Here is a 21,691-nt window from a genome sequence, read left to right as displayed (position 1 = left end):
ATTTTGATTAGATTGTCAGACTTGATGGCATACAGTTGCACAAAATAGCTCCTAATTATTGCTTTAATTTCTTTTTCATGTGGTGGTAAGTTTACCCTTTACATTTTTGTTGATAGTAATTTATTTTTTCTTTCCTTTTTCTAATTAAATTAGCCAATAACTTATGTACTTTGTTGTTGTTGTTTTCACAAAACTAGCTCTTAGTTTTATTAGGTAAATATTTTTCTTAATTTCAATTTTATTTGTCTCTCCATTGAGTTTCAGAATTTCCAGTTTGGTATTTAATTGGAGATTTTAATTGGTTCTTTTTTTAGCTTTTTTAGTTGCATGCCCAATTCATTGATCACCTTTTTCTTTTTATTTATTACATAGATATTTCTTACATAAATAAAGATTATTTAGAGATACAAAATTTCCCCCAAGAACTGCTTTGGCTGCACCTCATAAGTTTTGCTACATCTTCTCATTATTGTCATTTTCTTGGATGAAATTATGGATTATTTCTGGGATTTGTTGTTTGATCCATTCATTCTTTAGAAGTAGATTATTTAAATTCCATTTGTTTTTTAGTGTAGCTCTAGCTGGCCCTTTATTGAAGGTAATTTTTTATTGCATCATGGCCTAAAAAGAAAAAAAATGTTATTTTTACCTCTCTGAATTAAATTGTAAGGGTTTTTTGCCCTAATACAGGGTCAATTTTTGTGTAGGTGCCATGTACCGCAAAGAAAAAGATATATTCTTTTCTGAACCTGTTTAATTTTCTTCAGAAGTTATATCAAGATTTTCTAGGATTCTTTTAATCAACTTAGTTTCTTTCTTGTTTATTTTGTGGTTAGATTTGTTTGATTCTGCAAGAGGAAGATTGAAATCCCCCACTAATATAGTTTTGCCGTCAATTTCTTCCTGTAACTGGCTTAAAAATCTTTTTTAAAAAAAAACAATACATTTTCAATATAGATAGATAGATAGCTTTAAACATTCACCCTTACAGAAACTTGTGTTCCAATTTTTTTTCTCTCTGTCTTCCCACCAAACCCCCAGATGGCAAGTAATCCAATATATGTTAAACATGTGCAATTCTTCCATGCATAATCTTTTTGTTCCTTTTTAATCTATTTAATGTTTTTTCCAGTTATATTCAAAACAGTATTTTTACATATTTTAAAGATTTTTGAATTCAAGGTCCTCTCCCTTATCGCCACCCACAATTAAAATACCACATGTGAATTTATATGAAACATTTTCATAAAATTCAAGTTGTGAAATGAAACAAAACATAAACCTCCCACCATAATGAAAATAAAAATCCTTAAGAAAAAAATTATGCTAAAAATAAAGAGGGAGATAGAGAGTATAAATAATCTTTATACAGGCTTGATCAGTTCATTTTCTGGGTATGTGCAGCATTTTTATGATAGGTCTTTCAGAATATGTGTGGATGATTATAGTACTGAGAATAACAAAATAATTTACAGCTGGTCATCCCAGAACATTGTCATTGATTTGTATATAGAATATTTGGCTTTGTTTATAGAGGATTTTCCAGGATTTTTTTTTCCCTGAGAGCTCCATGCTCATCATTTACCAGAGAACAATAACATTCCATCAGGGAAACTTGCTTTGAATTTTTTAAAAATTCTATTGATAATTGTATTTTCCTTATTTATTCTCTTTCTCCTTTTACCTTGTCCCTCCTCAAAAGTGTTTACTACTGACAACTCCCTTCCCCAATATGCTTTTTCTTTTATTGCCCTCCTCCCCCTTCCATATTCCATTCCCCTCCTATTTTCCTCCAGAGTAAGATAGATTTCTATACACCTATTGACATGTGTGTTATTTCCTCCTTGAGCCAGTTCTGATGAGAATAAGGGTTCACTCACTCACCCTCGCCTCACTTTCTTCCCCTCCACTGTCAAAGCTTTTTCTTGCCTCTTTCTTTACAGCAGATAATTTGCACCATTCCATTTCTCCCTTTCCCTTTCTCCCAGAATATTCCTTTTTCACCCTTTAATTTCATTATTAAAAAAATTATAACCTTTCATGTTCAACTCACATCCATACACTCTGCTTATACATACACCTTCTGCCATAATAATGAAAAAGTTCTAATAAGTTACAAGTTTCATCCTCCCATGTAGGAATGTAAACAAGATAACCTTGCTAAGTCCCTTGTGATAATACTTTCCTGATTACTTCCTTATGCTTCTCCAGAGTCCTGTATTGGAACATCAAATTTTCTACTCAGCTCTGGTCTTTTCATCAAGTGTTTAAAAATTCTCTGTTTCAATGAATGACCACTTTTCTCTCTAAAGGATTATACTCAGTTTTTTTTCTGGGTAGGTGATTTTTTAGTTGCAATCCTAGCTCCATTGCTCTTGAATATTCCTAGTCCTCTGGTTCTTAAATGTAGAAACTGCTATATCTTGTGTTATCCTGACTTTGGTTGCAGTACATTTCAATTGTTTCTTTCTGTATGCTTGCAATATTTTCTCCTTGACCTGGGAATCTCAGAATTTGACTTTAATATTCCTGGGGATTTTGATTTTGGTATCTCTTTTAGGAGGTGATCAGTGGATTCTTTCCATTTCTATTTCACCCTTTGAATCTAGAATATCAAAACGGTTTTTCCTGATAATTTTTTGAAATATGATGTCCAGGCTCTTTTTTTGTTCATCACTTTCAGGTACACCAATAATTTTTAAATTATCTCTCCTGTATCTATTTTCTAGAAGAGTTGTTTTTCCAACGAGATATTTCACAATTTTTCCCTATGTTTTCATTTTTTTTGGTTTTGCTATATTGTATTTCAATTCTTATAAAGTCATTAGATTCCATTTGCTCAATTCTATTTTTTAAAGAATTATTTTCTTCAGTGAGTTTTTGTGCCTTCTTTCCCAATGGGTCAATTTTTCTTTTTTAGGCATTCTTATCATTAGTTTTTTTTTATTATTATTATTTTGCACCTCTCTAAATTCTTTCATAATTTTTCCTCTATATCTCTTACTTGATCTTCAAAATCCTTTTTTGGCATGAGCCCAATTCTTATTTTTCTTGAAGGCTTTGGGTATAGGATCTTTGACTTTATTATTTTCTGAGTATGTGTTTTGGTCATCCTAGTCACCATAATAACTTTCAATGGTCAGAAACCATTTTGTTTTCTGCTCATTTTCCTAGCTTATTACTCTGCTTTTAACTGTTTGTTAAAGTAGGACTCTGTTTCCAGGATGGAGGTTGTCCTGTCCTAAGTTTCAGGGGATTTGTGCAGCTGTTTTCAGAAACCCTTCTAGGAATCTGACCACAAGTATTCTTTTCTGTTCTGGAGCTGTTAGGAGTGTTCCTGCCCCTCAGTAGCTGTAAGATCTAGTGTTGCTGACTAGGGTGATGCTGGGACTCCCACCTCATTGCCAAAGACCCTCTGCACTGACCTTCTGACTCTTCCTGGTGTCTCCAGGGTGAGAGGTCCAGAAGCCTACAGTGTTGCTGCTGATTCAGAGGTCCTCCTCAAATGCTGGAGTCTGGGCTGGAACTGGGGCCAGGGCTGGGCTGGAACTGGGATTGCTACACTGGGGTCCCACTCTGGTTCCATGGACCTTTTCTGCTGACTTTCTGGGTCCTCTTTGGTGTCTCTGGGCTGAGAGGTCTGGAAGCCTCCAGGACTGCCCCTGATTCAGAAGTCAGGCAGTACAAGTTGCAGTTGTGTCATGGACTGCACAGTGTGACTGGCCCTTTGACTCCCACCCTAGTGTCACAGACTTTTCTGCTGAGCTTCTAAGTTGCGTTCAGCTGGAAAATGTTATTATCTGTGTTTTGGGGTGCTCTGGTGCTCTAAATGTATTTAGATTCATTATTTAAAGGAAATCATTGCAGTTTGGGGGAAAGGTTGAGGAAGTTCCTTCCTTCACTTCCATCTTGGCTCTGTTTTCCACAATTATCATGCTGCTGCTCTAAGTCTTGGCTTTGGGCACAAGAGCCCCTTATGTTTGGTTGGGGTCACTTTCCCTGCTCTTTGCGGGAAACAGTGTGGTTTCCAAGAATTTGCCTTCTGATTTGGGGGCTAGAAGCTGCCCCCCTGATTTGCTTCTTCACTGACCTAGGTTTGAGAGTCCTAACTGCTGATTTGCTGTGATTAAGACCCTCTCACTGGTTTTCCTAGACTCCATCTGAGCTGGGCTGAACACAGAGACTGACCTTTCTTGAAATTTTTCACAGTCTATCTTGAGCTGGAAAATGGTTTTGTTCCCTCAGACTCTGCTCAGAGGCTTGGTTTCATGTACTTTGAAAGAGAAACTGGAAGAGCTCAAACAGCTTCCTGGATTCACTCTGCCATCTTGGCTTGACCCCCAGAAGTCTCTAGAATAATATCCAGAAGACATTTAAAAATTATTGATTTACTTGGACAAGTGCCTAAATATATTTTCAAGGAATTATTATGGAAAACTCCTGATATTCTAGAACTAGAGGGTAAAATAAAAAAAAAAAAATCCTCCAATCTCCTCCTGAAAAAGGTTCCAAAATGAAAACTCTCAGGAATATTATAGCCAAACCTGGGACTCCCAGGTCAAGGAGAAAATATTGTAAATATCCAGAAAGAAACAATTCAAGCATAGTGGAGCTACAGTCAGGATAATACAAGATTTAGCAGCTTCTACATTAAAGGACTGGAGGGCTTGGAAAATGATATTCCAGAGAGCAATGAAGCGAGGATTACAACCAAGAATCACCTACCCAGGAAAACTGAGTATAGTCCTTCAGAGGAATGAAACAGAGGGTTTTCAAACATTTGTGGTGAAAAGACCAGAACTGAATGGACAATCTGATTTTCAAACACAGGACTCTGGAGAAGCATAAGGTGGTAATCAAGAAAGTAATATCATAAGGAACTTAATAAGGTTTATCTGTTTACATCCCTACTTGGGAAGATGATGCTTATAACTCATTAGAACTTTCTCATTATTATGGCAGTTAGAAGGAGTATATATAGATGAGGGTACTGATGTGAGTTGAATAAAGTATTGGGAGAAAGGGAAAATGAGAAGTGGAAGCTGCAAATTATCTGCTATAAGAAAGAGGCAAGAAAAAGCTTTTACAGTGAAGGGGAAGAGAAGGAGGAGCAGGAGAGACAGTGAACCTTACTCTCATCAGAATTGGCTCAAAGAGGAAATAATATACATACTCAATAGGAGCATAAAATCTATCTTACCCTGCAACAAAATAGGAGGGGAATGTGAAATGGGAAAAGGGGGAGGCAGAAAAGATAAAAAAGAAGACATATTTTGGGGGGAGCAATCAGTAACAAAGCACTTTTGAGGAGGGATAGGGAGAACAAAGAAAATAAATGGAGGAAATACAGGTAGTGATAGTAATTGTAAAAATAATTTTAAGCAAGTTTCTCTGATACAACCTCATTTCTCAAACACTGAAACACTGAAAGAACTGAATAGTCAAATTTATAAAAAAATAAAATAAGAACAATTCCCCTATTGATAAATGATCAAATGATATTATCTGTACCCAAAAGGCTATAAATTCATGAATATTTTTGACCTAACAATACCACTACTTGACACGAATGCCAAAAGAGATGTAAAAAAAAACACAGGAAAATGACCCATATATACAAAAACTATCAATAGCCTCTTCTCAGAGAAAAAAAAAGGAAATTGAAGGGATGTCCATCAATTAGGGAATAGCTCAATAATATGTGTTTTTGTAGTGGAATATTATTGTTCTATGGGAAATGATGAGCAGGATTCTCTCAGGAAGAAAAAAAATCTGCAAAGTCCCACCATGAACTCAAGCAATTATCATTACTGAAAAAGTAACTCATTTATCCTACTGATGCTGTATCAGCAGCATCTATTTTTTAAGAAGGATATTTGTAAATTATTATTAGCATACAATTTTCCTAGAAATTCACATGTAATTCTTAAGTATAATTGTCATCCCCATTCTAGGACTACTCTGTGATTTATTTAAACTTTAATGTCTGATCTTCTCTGGAATTTTCAGTATTGTCTTAAAGTTTGCAAAAGGAAATTTGTTTTTTTCTATAGCCACGAAAGATCACTTTTCCTGGGATGTAAAAAACAAAAGTCCTCTTTATACCTGATGGAATGTTTGCCTATATTAGAAGTATAGAATTAAAGAGAAATGGAAGCAATTCATTCATAATATAAAGATCTCTTTGGGCACATATAGACATAGCTTTACATTTTAATATTATCTATTGCATTTTTTTATTTTGTTAAATATTTCCTGATTATATTTTAATTTTCTTTGGGCAGCACTTGAGAATGTTGTGAGCCATGTGCAGCTAAATCCTGTATTTGGCACCTCTCCCCTACTTGATATGATTTGAGGAGCTTAAGATCATAAAATAGGTTCCTCCATTATCCTGGTGTTTGATTTTTCTTTTTTAGCATAAGGAAATTTTAGGAATGAAATTTCCACATATGTGTAGAAGGAGACCTGGCGCAAAATTTAAAATCTTGAACTCATGAAGTGGGAAATAAAAGACTAGGTAAATCTCCCTTAATTTCATGGCCAGTGACAATATTACAGGTCTTTGGGACTTTGCAGGCTCTTTATCCACCATACAAAGTTGCTTTTTTGAAACTGAAATCATGCTATGAAAAATTTGTTTTTACCAACAGATTCTCACATTCTTCTACTTGAATATAAACATTGTATGATATATTTTCAGCCATTATTATATAATGCCTGGCATTAGTAATTGATTTTGAGTTAACTATGAGCAGGGGCATTCTATCCAGAATAAAACACAGATTAAACTTTAAGAGTTAGAAGCACACAAAGTCAGAAGAGAGGTGAAGAGAACAATATTTCTAATGTGTCTAGCTTGTGCCAGGTACTGTTAAGTGCTCTACAAATCTCTTTTGATTCTTGTGACCTTGTGACAGCCCTTAGAGGTAGGTGCTATTATATAGTATATATATGTAATTTATATCTAAATTACAATTAAGGAAACTGAGGCAAAAAGATTAAGTGACTTGCCCAGAATTTTTTAAAAGATGGAAAATAAGGCTACTTTGTAATCCTTTTTTCCCAAAAAGAGATAAGCAATTGAAAATAATTATATGTATTAATTTCATCAAAGATACCACATTTTAAGAAACTTTCCACTTGAAAAACTAGTCTACCCAACATATTAATAGATGTTATATAATGTAGTTAATGTGTTATTAAGATTGCTTTGCTTAAGATTGATTTGTTTAAATTGTGATAGAGAGAAAGAGACAGAGATATAAAGAATAAATTCCACACATTATTTTTAAAATAGTGTTTAATTTTTTTTCCTGTGACTTGATTTGGAAGATATATGGGCCAAATTTTTATCCAAGTAGTGTCTGGTGGCCTACAAAAAAAGAAGGTGTCCCATTCAAAAATCATAGTCAGATCATTTCCAGGACAGAACTGTGACTTGAAAAAGACCTGTATTAAACAATTTTCTTTAATTTCAATCAAGCCATTGAACAAAATATTATTAAATGCCATTTCAAAGCAGTTTCCTCATAAGAACTCTGTTAAATACTAATTGATGTATGCAATTGCCTGCTCTACCTTAGTCAAAGGCATTTATTAATTTCTGCAAATTCCTTGTTGTGTTATCATATTCAGCTTACATGGAAACAATTTCATTGAAAATTCCAACTTTGCTCTACAATATGCTTCCTAGCAAACAGTCACCTCCCATTTCTGATTTTTTAATTAAAAAAAAGCCTAAGCATAATAATATACATTGATCATGTAGTTATCTTAGTTAGACCTATTGTTGGGAGGTATTGAGGTGATTTTTAATTTTGACCCTGTTACTATCCATTGTATTAACTGATTCTCTCATTTTTATGTCATAATTTACATAGATGTGAATCTGTTAGGAAATTTAACCTCTCAGTTCCTCAGAAAACTGCCTCAAATGACAGTTCTCATACTTTTTGGTCTCAAAATCCATTTATGTATTCCAAAATTGAGGACGCTGCCCCCAAAGAGGTGAGTTTAGTTGTTTCAACTGTGTCTGATTCTTTGTGACCATGTTTGTTCACATATTTAAATTTAAATGTTTTATAATAATCATTATTATTATTGTTGTTTTTAACTTGAAATCCCTTAAAATGTATCAGACTTCTCCCTCCAAACATTGCTAGATTATATTTTGAAAACACTGCTTTAAAACTGTAAGTTTAACAGTAGGCAAATATCTACTAGGTAAAGGAATTTTTTTCTTCTATGTGTATTCACAATTCTAAAAATCACAGAACTAGTAATAATCATTCAACACTTTGTCTAAGTCAATGAACTTTAGTTTGCTGCTCATTATCCTCAGTGCCAAGGAGAACAGTGCTAGAGACAAACCTCTATGGTACCTCTTGCTTGGATCTCACAACAAGCCTATAAGGTAGAACAACAAACATTATTTTCTCTACTTTATAGGTAAGAAATGAGAGCTTCACCAATCTGAAGCAAAATGGATTAGATATAGGTTAATGTTAAATTAAATAAAATAGTTTCTGACATTGAAGAGAACAGAACTGGGGTAGAGGATGAGAGACATTTAGAAACAGAAAGGTAGACAGAAACAGAGTTACAGAGATGACAGTGAAAGAGATCAAAAAAGAGAGAGAGCAGTAGAGAGAGTACTTAATTGAGTTATTGGACATGAGGGAAAATTTTCTACCAAAGAATTTGCAGAAAATGAAAATCTAGTACAATGAAAAGTACCACAGAAATGAAGGAAAATTGGGGGGAAAAGATAAGATATTCAATTTGGGCTCATTTTATTTTTCCCAGAAACTTGAAAGTGAAATTTGAAAGAGTTGTTCCCCTCTTTCCAGTACATTTCAAAATAGGAATATGATACAATAAATTCCTTGATAGAAAGTTGTATGGAATTAGAGAGGAGCTGTGCATTCAGGGAGAATGTATTGGTGTAGTGGATAAAGCATCAATACCAGACTCAGGAAGAGCTAAATTCAAATGTTATTGTTGTTATTGTTGTTCAGTTTCAGTCACATCTCATTCTTTTGACACTATTTGAGATTTTCTTGGCAAAGAGTTTACTACTTCTTTCTTCCACTCATTTCATAGATGAGGAAACTAAGGTAAACAGGGTTAAGTGACTTGAATAGGGTCACACAACTAGTATACGTCTGAAGCCAGATTGGAACTCAGGAAGATGACTTTTTCTGACTTTTAGCCTGACACATCACCCATCTGCCCCAATACAACCTTAGACACTTAACTGTGTGACACTGGACAAGTCACTTAACTTGTTTGCCTTAGGTTCCTCACCTGTAAAATGGGCACAGTAATAGCACCAAGTTCCCAAGGGGTTGTGAGAATTAAGATGAAATGACATTTGTAAAGAACATTGTAACCCTTTAAGTATTCCCATATAAATATGAACTGTTGAATGACAATGGTAGTGATGTTATATATGATGCTTTAAAGTTCACAGAATTTTCCTCAGAAGAATAAGATGAGATAAGTTGTAGAATTAGGAACTGAATTTGGAATTCTTTAAAATATTCAGAGCTCAAAGCTAAAGGAACTCCTTCAGTACTTTTAGTCTTAGAGAGCTGCTGAAAGCAATGAGAGGTTGAGTGTTTTTTCTTAGGGTCACACAACCAGTAAACCTTCATTGGCTCCAAGATCAACCTTCTCTTCACTAGGTCCCACTGGATTACCAAACTAGGCAGAATGTCATGACTGTTGTGTGTTTATAGAAACGTGCCAGACAAAAAGCTCAGATATGTTGAATTATTTGTAAAAAATTCTCCTCATCTTTTCCCTGGACCATTGCTTTTGGTCCCAAATTGTTTTCTCTGCTTCCAGTCTATCCCCATTCCAATGCTCCCTTCCCTCAGTTTATGACCCTGTCACTTTTCCTATTTACTCAAGAAACTCCAGTAGCTCCCTATTACCTTCCAAATCAAATTTAAAATAATTTCTTTAGCATTTAGAAACCTTCACAAAGAGCTCTAATTGTAAAAGGCCTTCACAACTACCTGCTGTAGGAGGTCTTTTCTTTCCCCTCCTCAAATCCCTTTCTCCTTATATATTACATATCTTATATGTGCATTTCTCTTCCCCATTTATCTGGGAGATTTTGGAAAGGGAATATGCATTGATAAAACAACTACCATGTGTCAGGCACTAGACTATTTTACAAATAGCCTCTCATTTGATCCTTACAACAATCCTTTGTTATTTGCTGTTATTCTCCCCATTTTATAAATTAGAAAATGGAGGCAGTAGAGGTAAAGTGGCTTGCTCAAAGTTACGTAACTAATTATTGTTTCAAAATAGAATCAAACTCAGATATGAGTTCCTGATTTCATGCCCAGAACCTTATTCACTATACCACAAGCTATTTTTAAATGTAAATTGTTAAAGTTGTTGAGGTCTAACACAGCTATAAAGCATAATTTTTATTTTCTCTAAGTGGGATCAAGTAACATTCTGCTGTCATGAGCAATTTGGCCACTGCCTATAGCTTTTCTTGTGTATTCCTGGATATTAGAATCACATTTTTGCTTTTCTTTGTATCCCCCAATGCTTAGCACAATGCCTGGCACATATTAACTGTGTCATTGCTAAATGTTGAATGATTGGCAGATTTGATCATGTTCACACAAATTGCAAAGGAGGGGCCTTTCTTTACATTAAATATTTGCCAGTTACAATAGAGAGTCTCTTTCCCTGGACGTGTATTTCGTTAATACATGTTCCAAGATGCTGATAAATTTAGTATCTTTGAGTTTTGGCAATGCTGCATCTTGGCAGTCTGTACCCAACAACTCACACTTATACAGCTCCTACTTTAAAAACAGGGGTGTGAATTTATTGAGCACACGGTATGAAAATATACATCGATCATTTGGGGGACATTCTAGCTTAAAGAATATGCAAATAGTTGTTCATAAAAATGGTTATTAGTTCAATCAGAGAGCTACTTTCTATGAAAGACTTAGCCAGTAACTCATACACCATCATCAAGCAGAAAGACTCATGTACAGAAAGAACTAAGATTTAGGAGGTAGAAAAGACTCTGAGGCTGTAACTTATGACAGCCACAAACATTTATTTGGTGCCTAATGTATACAGAGAGTGGGCAGCTAGATGGCACAGGGGATAAAGTGCAAGCCTAGAGTCAGGATGCATCTTCATGAGTACAAATCTGGCTTCAGACACTTTCTAGCTCTTTGATCTCAGGCAAATCACTTACTCTTGTTTGTTTCCATTTACTCATCTATAAAATAAGCTAGTGAAGGAAATGATAAACCATTTTGGTATCTTTCCCAAGAAAATGTCAAAAGAAGTCATGAAGAGTTGGAAACGACTAAACAATTATCTTTATGCACTGTCATTTCACCAAGATAACAACTGTCATTTCTTCTCTAGTGACCTGAACTTGGACTTTTTCAGATAAAATAAGGAATCCTACCTGGAAAATACTGGTCACTTGCCTAGCAATAAGAGCATTTAAAACTATGTTGCATTTCATTGATATTACTCTGAAATGCTAACAGGTTTATTTTAAAATACATTTAAATATATATTATAATTTTAACAACAAAGTTTTTATGTTATTTCATGTATCATTTTGACATTTGATAAAATGTATTTGGAATAACATACAAATAGGGCATTCATGCAATACAGTAGATAGAGGGCTAGATCTGGAGTCAGCAAGACTCACCTTTCTGAGTTCAAAGCTAACTCAGACACTTACTAGCTGTGTGACCTTGGGCAAGTTAATTAGCCCTGCTTGCCTCAGTTCCCTCTTCTGTAAATTGAGCTGTAAAATGAGGAAAGGGCAAACCACCCCAGTATCTTTGCCAAGAAAAATCTAAATAGGGTTACAAAGAGTTGGACATGATTGTAAAACATCTCAAATTTTGGGTAAGCTAAATTTTTATTTGATTGTATTAAGTTGATTTTGGCTCTTGAAACAGAAACTCTTTTATCCAATCTATATAAACATTTATTATGAATTAGGAGTATTATTTTAGTGAAATGGGTCACTTTTATAAAGTTAATTTGAAAGTTCTCTGGGAAAAGATTCTAGAAAATAGCAGATAATCCCAAACTTTCCAAATTTCCTCCACAAACAAGACACCTCAGAGCAAATGTAGAAAGGTGTAAAACAAGATTTGAATTAGAAAAGAGGTCTTCCTGGGACAACTAGAGAAGATCAGAAAAGAGATGCCAGGATGAATATTTGGTCCCTGTGAATTGTAAACATATTGAGATTAATTCTAATGAAACAGCAAGTGGTGAGTCCTGGGACTAGCTGCATTTGAAGGTAACGTCAGCAACAGCCACAAGAATTTTCACCTCCTGGACAATTTGAGGAGAAAGGAACAAGGGAAGATTGAGGGAACCTCTGCTAATAAGGGACACCAGGGTCAACTGAGCTGCCAAGCTGCCCAGTTCTGGGCAAAAAGAACCAGCACATAGAAAAAATTGTCCTGAAGTGTTAAAACAAGAGGGGAAAGTAGAAATAGAAAAAAATTTTGACTGATTAACAACTGAAAAAGATCTTATGAGGAAAAGTTACAGAAAATATCATAGCCAAATTCCAAAACCCCCAAGTTAAGAAGAAAATATCATGAGCAACAAGAAAAAATTCAGATTAAGCATAACCACAATTAAAATTACAAAAGACTTAACTTTAGCTATATTAAAAGACCACAGTCTTGGAACAACATATATTAAAGAGCAAAAGAACTGGGGTTATAGCCAAAATTATCATGCCCAGAAAAGTTAAGCATAATCTTGAATGAAAAAAAAAGGATATTTGTTATAAAAAGACCAGGACTTAATAGAAAATTTGGCACAGAAGATCCAAGATAAACACAAGGTAAGCATAAAAATTAATTACAAAAGAATCATTGATGATAAACTTTATTTTAATAGTATTCTACTTTTCCAATTACATGAAAAAATAGCTTTCAGCATTCATTTTATAAGATTTTGAGTTCAAATTATCTTTTTTTCTCCCTCTTTTATGCTTTCTAAGACAGCAAGCAATCTGATATATAATGTATAATGAAGTATATTATATTCGTTATATATATGCATAAAAATAATGTATAACGTATAATTATTTTAAACATATTTACATATTAGTCAGATATTTTTTAAAAATCAGAACTAAGTGGAAAAACCATAAGAAAGGAAAAGCAAACATTTTTTAAAATGTGAAAATACTATGTTTCAATCCATCTCCATAGTTCTCTCATCTGGATGCAGATGGCATTTTCCATACCAAGTCTATTGGAATTGTCTTGGATCAATGAATTGCTGAGAAGAGCTAAGTCTAATATATAAACTGTTTATTTTCTTTATATGGAAATGTAAACCTTATGTCCAAGACTGTCATTGGTAATTGGGTACTTTGAAAGAAAGATTGGGGTAGAGCTGAGTATGATGTAATTCTAAAAAGTAAGGCCATGTAAGAAAAGGTAAAAAGAGTAATTAGCTTATACAAATGAGGTGTGAGGAGGAAGTACTTACACAGAGAAATCACATGGGAGTGGAGGCTGGTAGTTCTGGAACCCTCATCTCATAGGGAATAAGGTAAAGAGGGAACAGTATATATATATATATATATATATATATATATATATATATAGTATTATTATATTTACAGAAACACATGCACACATGTATACACAAGCATGCTACACATAGGTGTCTATATTCACACACACACACACACACACACACACACATATATATATATATATATATATATATACACATATACATTAGTATGTATTTGTGTAAGTATACACATAGGTAAGCAGACAGATACAGAGGCAGACAGTGTTTAATTATAGCCTTTTTAGTAGGGGATGGAGCAAGGGGAAAAATAGAATAAAATAAAAAAAGCACATGTAGATAACAAAAGGAAACTTATAAGAAGATGGACAACTCTGAAAAATTTGTAGTATATGTTATATAGGCTTTTTTGAAATGGAAATTTATTGCTTTATCTTTTTAATCATCTTATATTCTGCTGTGTGTATGACAATGTTTTTCTTTTTTTCCTTTCCTATTTTGTATTTAACTTTAAAACAAACAAATAAATAGAGAAAAAAGAAAGTTCCCTGGCAAGTTTGATAGAGTGAAGAGAGCAGACCTAGGAAGATAATTTATATGATGAAATCAACATTAAACAGAAAAAATATATAAGTTAAATCTTAGAACAATGTCCAATGAAATGATAAACAATTACTCCAGAGGACCAAAGAAGTCTATTATCTATCACCTGCATTAGAACTTAAAACGCAGAAAGAAGTAACTGTTATGTTTTGTTTTTTAATGTGGCCAATGAGGAGACTTGCTTTTTTTGTTTGTTTTTTTTTAGTTTTATGCATTTGTTATGAAGATTTTCTTTCTTTTTTCTTTTGAACTGTCTAATTATAAGGAATGGAAAGTAGAAGAAAGAAAAAAAGAATATTTGTTCATTAGGAGAAAAAAATATAGGGGGAAGTAAAAACCATATTTGATACATATATATTTACTACTATATTATTTTAAAAATATTTTCTGATAATTTCCATTAAACATAAGGAAAATAAAAATATTTAAAAGTAAATAGAATAAAATAAATAATATTTTTGAAATATAGTGTGAGTTAAAACTCCTATTATTTTTACTATGAATATAAATAAAAGACCTCAAAATTTGAAAACATCTATCTACTGTTTTAAAGAATTTTATTTGTGATGTCCCCTTAATGTTTTAATATTTAATGAAACTATGTTCTTCAGTGTTATAATCCAAATTTATATTCTTAATATGTGTAATTCTTATCCATGATAACCTCCAGAAAGAAATTACTCAGATGCTACTTTTAATATCCCATGTTTATCTTCAAAACACTCAGGTTCTTAAAAAATTATCTCTTCCTCTCAAGACATGATCACCTATTTTTTTGGTCATATATATGATGAAGAATATTCCACACATATGGATGATACACATATGAATAGATATACACATACATCTATACATGCACATATATACATTCACATGTGTAATATGTATGTATATAAGTGTATACAAATATGATATTGTAATATGCATTATATTCTTCCTGATTCTTTCCATTGTCCTCTGCTTCACTTTGTCATTTTGAGTTTTCTGTATTTATAGTGTTTTCTGTTATTCTATATTTCAAAAAAAAAATACAGAATCTGGGGGAAGATCATGGTATTAAACACTTTAATGAAATCTCAATAAACTCTCTTAATTAGATTTGCAACAACTGGATATTGCAAGAGAGAGCTGTCTGGGGGAGAAGAAGGGATTTAAAAGAGAAGAGATTCTTTAGTTGATTTAAAAAAAAAAGAAACAACCTTCTCTCAGTAAAACAAACAAACAAACAAAAACGATACCTTTTAGATAAATTGTGCTTTGGTGGCAAGATATTTTATTCCCAAATATTTGTGAATTCTAAGACTTTTTCATTTGGAAAATGAAAGGTCAGGTATCAAATTAATGTTAAGCCAATAAAAGAGTGCTGATCAAAAGGTGATAAGTTCACTCCTCATGCAAATACAAAGAAAGACTCCATATGAGTTAAGGGGTATCAGAACGTCTTGTCAGCAGATGAATTAAAGTTTGTTAAAGCACACACACACACACACACACATACACACACACACACACACATCCATGTTTAAAAATAACAGCGACAACTTTAGTTCCCAAATGCATCAACACCTGCACAAGAACAATACTTTCCAGAATTTTACCCTTATTCTACCTCCATTTAATCACGATTCACTTTGTATAGATCAATGACACATCATCCCCCTTTTATTCTTTCTTTACCCCTGCCCATCAGTCACTTTTTATTTCCAAACAAAAGGTGTGTCTATCATTCAGTAATGATACTTTATCCAGATTTGATTTTTTTTTCCTCTTAAATAGCATCCAGAGTCAGGAGATAATATTACTTCACAATTCCTTGTATTTTCCTTCTCTCTCAGTCTTTGAAATCAGACAACAGTTTTACCATCTTAAAATTCTCACTGTCATCTTATTTGTCAAAGGGTGAACATTAACATCAATACTACTGAGCCCTGTGAATAGCCACTGAGTTTCTGACCTCACTAGTCCCTGTGAACCTGGCACTTCTGTTAACACTGACCTTTTCATTTCAAAAAGATAACAGCCTCAAAGACACATGATTTTATTTTGTTAGCTGGGAGGAAGCAGGGGGAAAGAAACTGAGCTCTATGCTGAATCACGAGATTTGATTAGAAACAATAGAAAATTCAATAGTTAATCTCTAACCCCTCAACATTCTCATATTTATTTACACTTTAAAGATACTAAATCAAACTTTAGGTTTGCACCCATAGTTAGGGGACACTATCCTTCCTATAGACTTTTTCTGGTTATACAACTTTGACCTATAACTATTTACTCATTCGTTAATCCAACAAATATTAACAATAATATATGCAAAACTGGCTTGAGAGTTTTGAAGATAAATTAGACATTATGGCTACCTTCAAGAAGCTAGTATTTTTGTTGGGGAGAAATGAGTAACATCCAGTATTTAAAAGACTATCTCATCCTACTCTAATGAACAACAGAGCTATTTAGTCAAGAGCCCTTAATTAAAATCCTTCCTCTGATATTGAGTCCTATCTAACTCTTTCTGACTCCATTTGAAGTTTTCTTGGCACTGATACTGAAGTGGTTTGTTATTTCCAGATCATTTTACAGATGAGAAAACTGAGGCAAATAGGCTTAATCAACTTGCTGAGGATTACACACCTAGTAAGTATCTGAGGCCAGATTTGAACTGATGAAGATGAGTATTCTTTACTCTAGACCCAGAACTCTATCTTTTGTGCCGCCTAGAAGACACCTAGAAGATAAGTCTTCACAACTTATTTGCAGTAAAGTCATGGACAAATAATTTCTCTCTGAACCTCAATTTATCCATCTATGAAATAGTATTATCATAAGTTTTTGTAGGGATAATCCAAGATCCTATACACAAAGTGTTATGCACTTAAATAACTATAAATGCAAATTTTTCTTATGGAGACTAATCTCATTTTGATTAGTTTTACAATTAAATACAATTAATTAATATTTAATTTTATTCTTATTATTTTTCAATGGGAAAAAATTACAAGAGGAAGATTTAGATTCTCCTTAAGAAAAAGCTTCCAAAAACTTAAAACTATCTAAAAATGAAAACAAACAAACAAAAACAAGTTATCAGATAAGGTGATGATTTCCCTGTCACTAGAACCATTTTTTCCCACATTGTATTATCACTTGCTAGAAATATTACAGATATGACTCAGCTTCTGACTAGATGCCTTCTATGGTTCCTTCTGTGAAAAATGCTGAAAAGTTGGATTTCCACGGTCTTGCAAACTTTGAGGGATTGGGATAGTAGGTACCACTGACCAAGAGGTTTTCAGAATGTGAGAAATTAAGGAAGATTAGAATTCACAGAACAATTAGGTGATCAATAGAAGCCGTGAGCAAACAAGAAATTGGGGAGGCACAGGTGGATTCAGCCAATCTGAAAGAGTCCTGTGGTTTTGAGAAAACCATAAACTTAAGGTAATAGCCCATCCAGCCCACCCAGTTGGGGTAAATGACCTAACCAAATAACTATTAGGCCTGCTTAATAAGCTAATTAAATATTAAACAACACACCCCAGAGGAGGAGTTTTCTGCAATTTTTGAACATGGGATATATGATGGGGGTGGAGAACACGTGTTTTATACATATTAAGGGGGAATATGTAGTGGGAGTATCAGAAAGACTGTAAGCAAAGGTAAAATGGACCAATCTGTCTTCTGAAGGGAGGGGTTTGCATCACACAAGTAAGTATAAAGATTCCTCCATTTCTGTACCCAGTGCTCCCTCTTCCCAAAAAGAGTGGGGCCTGCTTCCAGCCAGAAATGTTAAGATGATTCCTTAAGATTCTTCTTTAATAAAATTTCCTTTTCAGTGTCAAGAGTGTTATTTTTAACACTTCTAATTCCAAGTGTTTTACTACAAAAATCCCAAAATAAGCAAAATGCAACTTGTTATTATCATTATTATTAAGAGACAATATATTGTACTTTATACTTTGTCCTTATAATACTCTATGAGATATATATATATATATTTTTATCTTTCCCATTTTAAAGATGAGGAAAAGGGAGCTGCCAATGATTAAATGATTTGTTCAGAGTCCCATTGCTAGCAAGGGTATAAGGCAGGTTTCTAACTTGCATTACATACATAAGTGACTGAACTAATGTGAGAAAGCATGTAAGTTCTTATTATGTGCCAAGAATTGCCCTGAGTACTGATGATATAAATTCAAAAGTGAGATAGCTCTTGCCTTCAAAGATCTCATATTCCAACAGGTGAAATAGAATTAGAAAATGGGATGAAAAGGGCAGATTTTGGCAACATGGTTTGGAGATGGCCTAGAAAAAGCTTGATTGTTGAAAAGATAAGATTCAAGCTATTTCTTAGACCAAGATTCATTGAAAGGGGTGGATAAAAGACAAAGTATGAAAGACATGGTTTAGAAATTACTAGAAAGTGGTGTGGCTTGATTTCAGGCAAAATGAAGTGGAAGCTCACCAGTCAGAGCTCAAGGTCCCAAGTACAATAACACATATGAAAGGAAAAGAAAAATGCCTTAAATTTAAAAATAAATTTCCCAAATTTGTTCTAAAAATTGCTTCTGCAATGATCAAAAATGATGTCAATCAACAAATGATTTTTAAATTTGCAAGAGCTTTCTTTATTGTTTGACACATCTTTTCCTTTTTCTTTTTCTTCTAATTAGACCAAGGTCTTCAAGATGACATAAATCCACTTTATGGTTGTGTTCGTTTTAATACTTAATCAAGTACCTTCCTGAGAAGTCATTACTTTTAAATTTAACTTTTAAACTTTCCTTTCAGACAAATGCTATCATTTACAAGTGATTTGGAATGCAAATCATGAAAAGTGCTCAATACTCTTAGCTCCTGTCCTTTATGAATCAGTGCCCCATAAACCGTTGTCAATATCTATATTAAACACTTATTGACTAAGGTTTTATAGTGGTCTTATTCACAAAGGACTACTGCTGCCAATGTGACTCCTGAGTATTGTCAAAGGAATGTGTTGCTTTGAGAAAAATGATTCTTTATAAACTCAGAAAGGAAAATTGGCTATTGCTAAAGTGCAGGCATGAAGAACATCAAAGAATATCCAACAATATTTTTGACCCATTTATAGTACATGGCATTTTAAAGGACTAAAGAAGGGATTTATACAGCAATTGTTGTTTGTGTTTTAATCAAACAACTGGTGGAGAAGTCTGGTTAAGACATCTGATTTATTGATTTCAACATCCAGTTTTGACAACTGAGAACAACTGCCTGCAACTGCAACCTCTTAAATTAGGATATAGGAGCAAAAAAAAAATTGCATTCAGTTACTAAAGTTTGAAAAAGGACTAGAGTAACTTTAGGAAAGCATCTTTGTTATCATTAGTACCAGTGATTCAAAGGAATGAATAGATGAACTGCAAAAAGCCAATATCCTAGAAAGCATTACTGTAGATCCTGTTTTATAAAACTATCTTGACTAACATGGAGGATATTAGAAATCTCAATTCCATTCCTTTAAAAAATTAATCTTTCCATTTTCTAGATTGCAATTCACTTTCAAATTCAGTATTTCAGAATATTAACATCAGAATGGTAATTTTGTTTTCTGCTCCTTTGGTTCACCTTTGTTTGTGGTATAATAGATGTAGTATAATAGAATTTAAACCCAAGAGGGACCATAAAGATTACCTAGTCCAGACTTTTTATTTTACAAATAAACATACCTATGCCCAGAGATAAAGAGATATCCAAAATCACATAGTAGATCTGGAATTCAATTGAGATTTTTTGATTTTCAATCTTAGCAAGGGGGTGGTGTTGGTTTTTGTTTTTTAGTATAACATACCTGTCTTTCCATTACAAATCTGTCTAAAACAAGTAAATGACTAAAAAACTAAAACAAAACAAAACAATAACAACAAAAATTACTATCTTGGCAATGTGGTATAGATGGTAGCCTCTGAAGACAGAAAGCATAAGTTGCTGGCCTGTCTCTGGCATATATACTAGCAAATTAATCATAGGCAAAATCTTTTAACCTCTCTATGTCAATATCTTTCTCACCAATAAAAAGTCCCCAAAGAAGGTTAGCTTCTAATGATTATATATTTCTTAAATGTTCCTATATGGAAGAAGAGGGAATTCCAATTAAGCCAAAAGTGTTGTTTAGCATTTTCTTGTTTTAGTCTTAAAATCTCCCCACAAGAAACAAAATGGTTCTGGGTTTCATTTCTCTCCCCTAAGTGTCTTATGTTTGTCTTAGGGATTAAATCAAAACTAATCAAATTAGCAAATATATGTAAGGCATTTTGCAAGTATCAAATCACCTTATTATTACTATTATTTTAAATAATAATAATTATTATTCTTGAGACTTGGTTTGTTTATAATTGATTATTGACTATATTTTCTGGTATCAGAATAAAGTGACATGATCAATGGTACCAAAAGATATTACAACAGGAACACTAAATGAATCTTCAGACAAAATTTGTGCTTAAAACCTATGCATCTGAACTTTTAGATTAGAAGATCATAAAATTAGAGTTTATGGAGCATATCTGAGTTTTCACAAGATTATTATCAGTTAATCAACAAGTTTTTTACTATATTACAAGCACTGTTTTAAATGCTAGTTATAGAGAAAAAAAATATATTCCTTGCACTCAAGGAACTCATATTCTAATGGAAGAGACAATAGTCAAATAATTATGTACAAACAAGATATACCCAGTATAAGTGAGAGATTTTTATTGTTCATCCTTCTTTCTCAAAGAGGTCCATGATATCAGGGAGGAGAAGCCATGACATGCAAGTAAATTGGATTTCAATGATGGAGGTCCATGCAAGTTCACCTGCCTCACTTTCCCCTCCAGAGCCATCTGGGTCCAGTGGCCAGATATACATCAGTTCTACTGGAGATGGCCCTGGATGCAGTGGGAGAGCTTAGCCTTTTTAAGCTAAGGGTTTCAAGAAGTCTCTGTTTGACTGAGGCTGCACCCATTCAGTGATTAAGGCTAGGTTGCAATGGAGGCAAACAATTTCTTTCACCTAGTCCAAAAATATCTAAATAAATCTGAAAAGGGAAGACCCTTGGAGTTTCTGGCCAAAGCAGAAATAATTGCTTTGTAAATACAACACCCTTTGTAAATGAAGAGGGAGATCATCCTAGAAGGAATATACCAGTAGTTGTGGGGGAAGGTGTGGCAGTTATTAAAAAGGAATGGCCTGGAAAAAAATTCTCTTATAGAAAATAGGAATCCAAGAAAGTCAGGAAGTAGAAGTAAGGAAAGAGAGCATTCCATGCAAGGAGTGAAAATACCTGGAGTCAAGAAATGAAGTGTAAATTGTTAAAGATTCCAATGTTCCTAGATCATAGAATATATGGAGGAGAATAAAGTTATAAAAAGGGTTCAGATAGAGAAGAGCTTTAAAAACTAAACAGGCTTAAATTTATTCCTGGTATCAATAAGTAGCATCTAGAGTTTACTACACAGGAAGAAAATGTGTCGAATCATTT

The sequence above is a fragment of the Sarcophilus harrisii genome, chromosome 1, assembly GCF_902635505.1.
Source record: "Sarcophilus harrisii chromosome 1, mSarHar1.11, whole genome shotgun sequence".
In the NCBI taxonomy this organism is placed as follows: domain Eukaryota; kingdom Metazoa; phylum Chordata; class Mammalia; order Dasyuromorphia; family Dasyuridae; genus Sarcophilus; species Sarcophilus harrisii.
The sequence above is the reverse complement of the archived record's forward strand: the minus strand, read 5'-3'. Positions refer to the sequence as shown.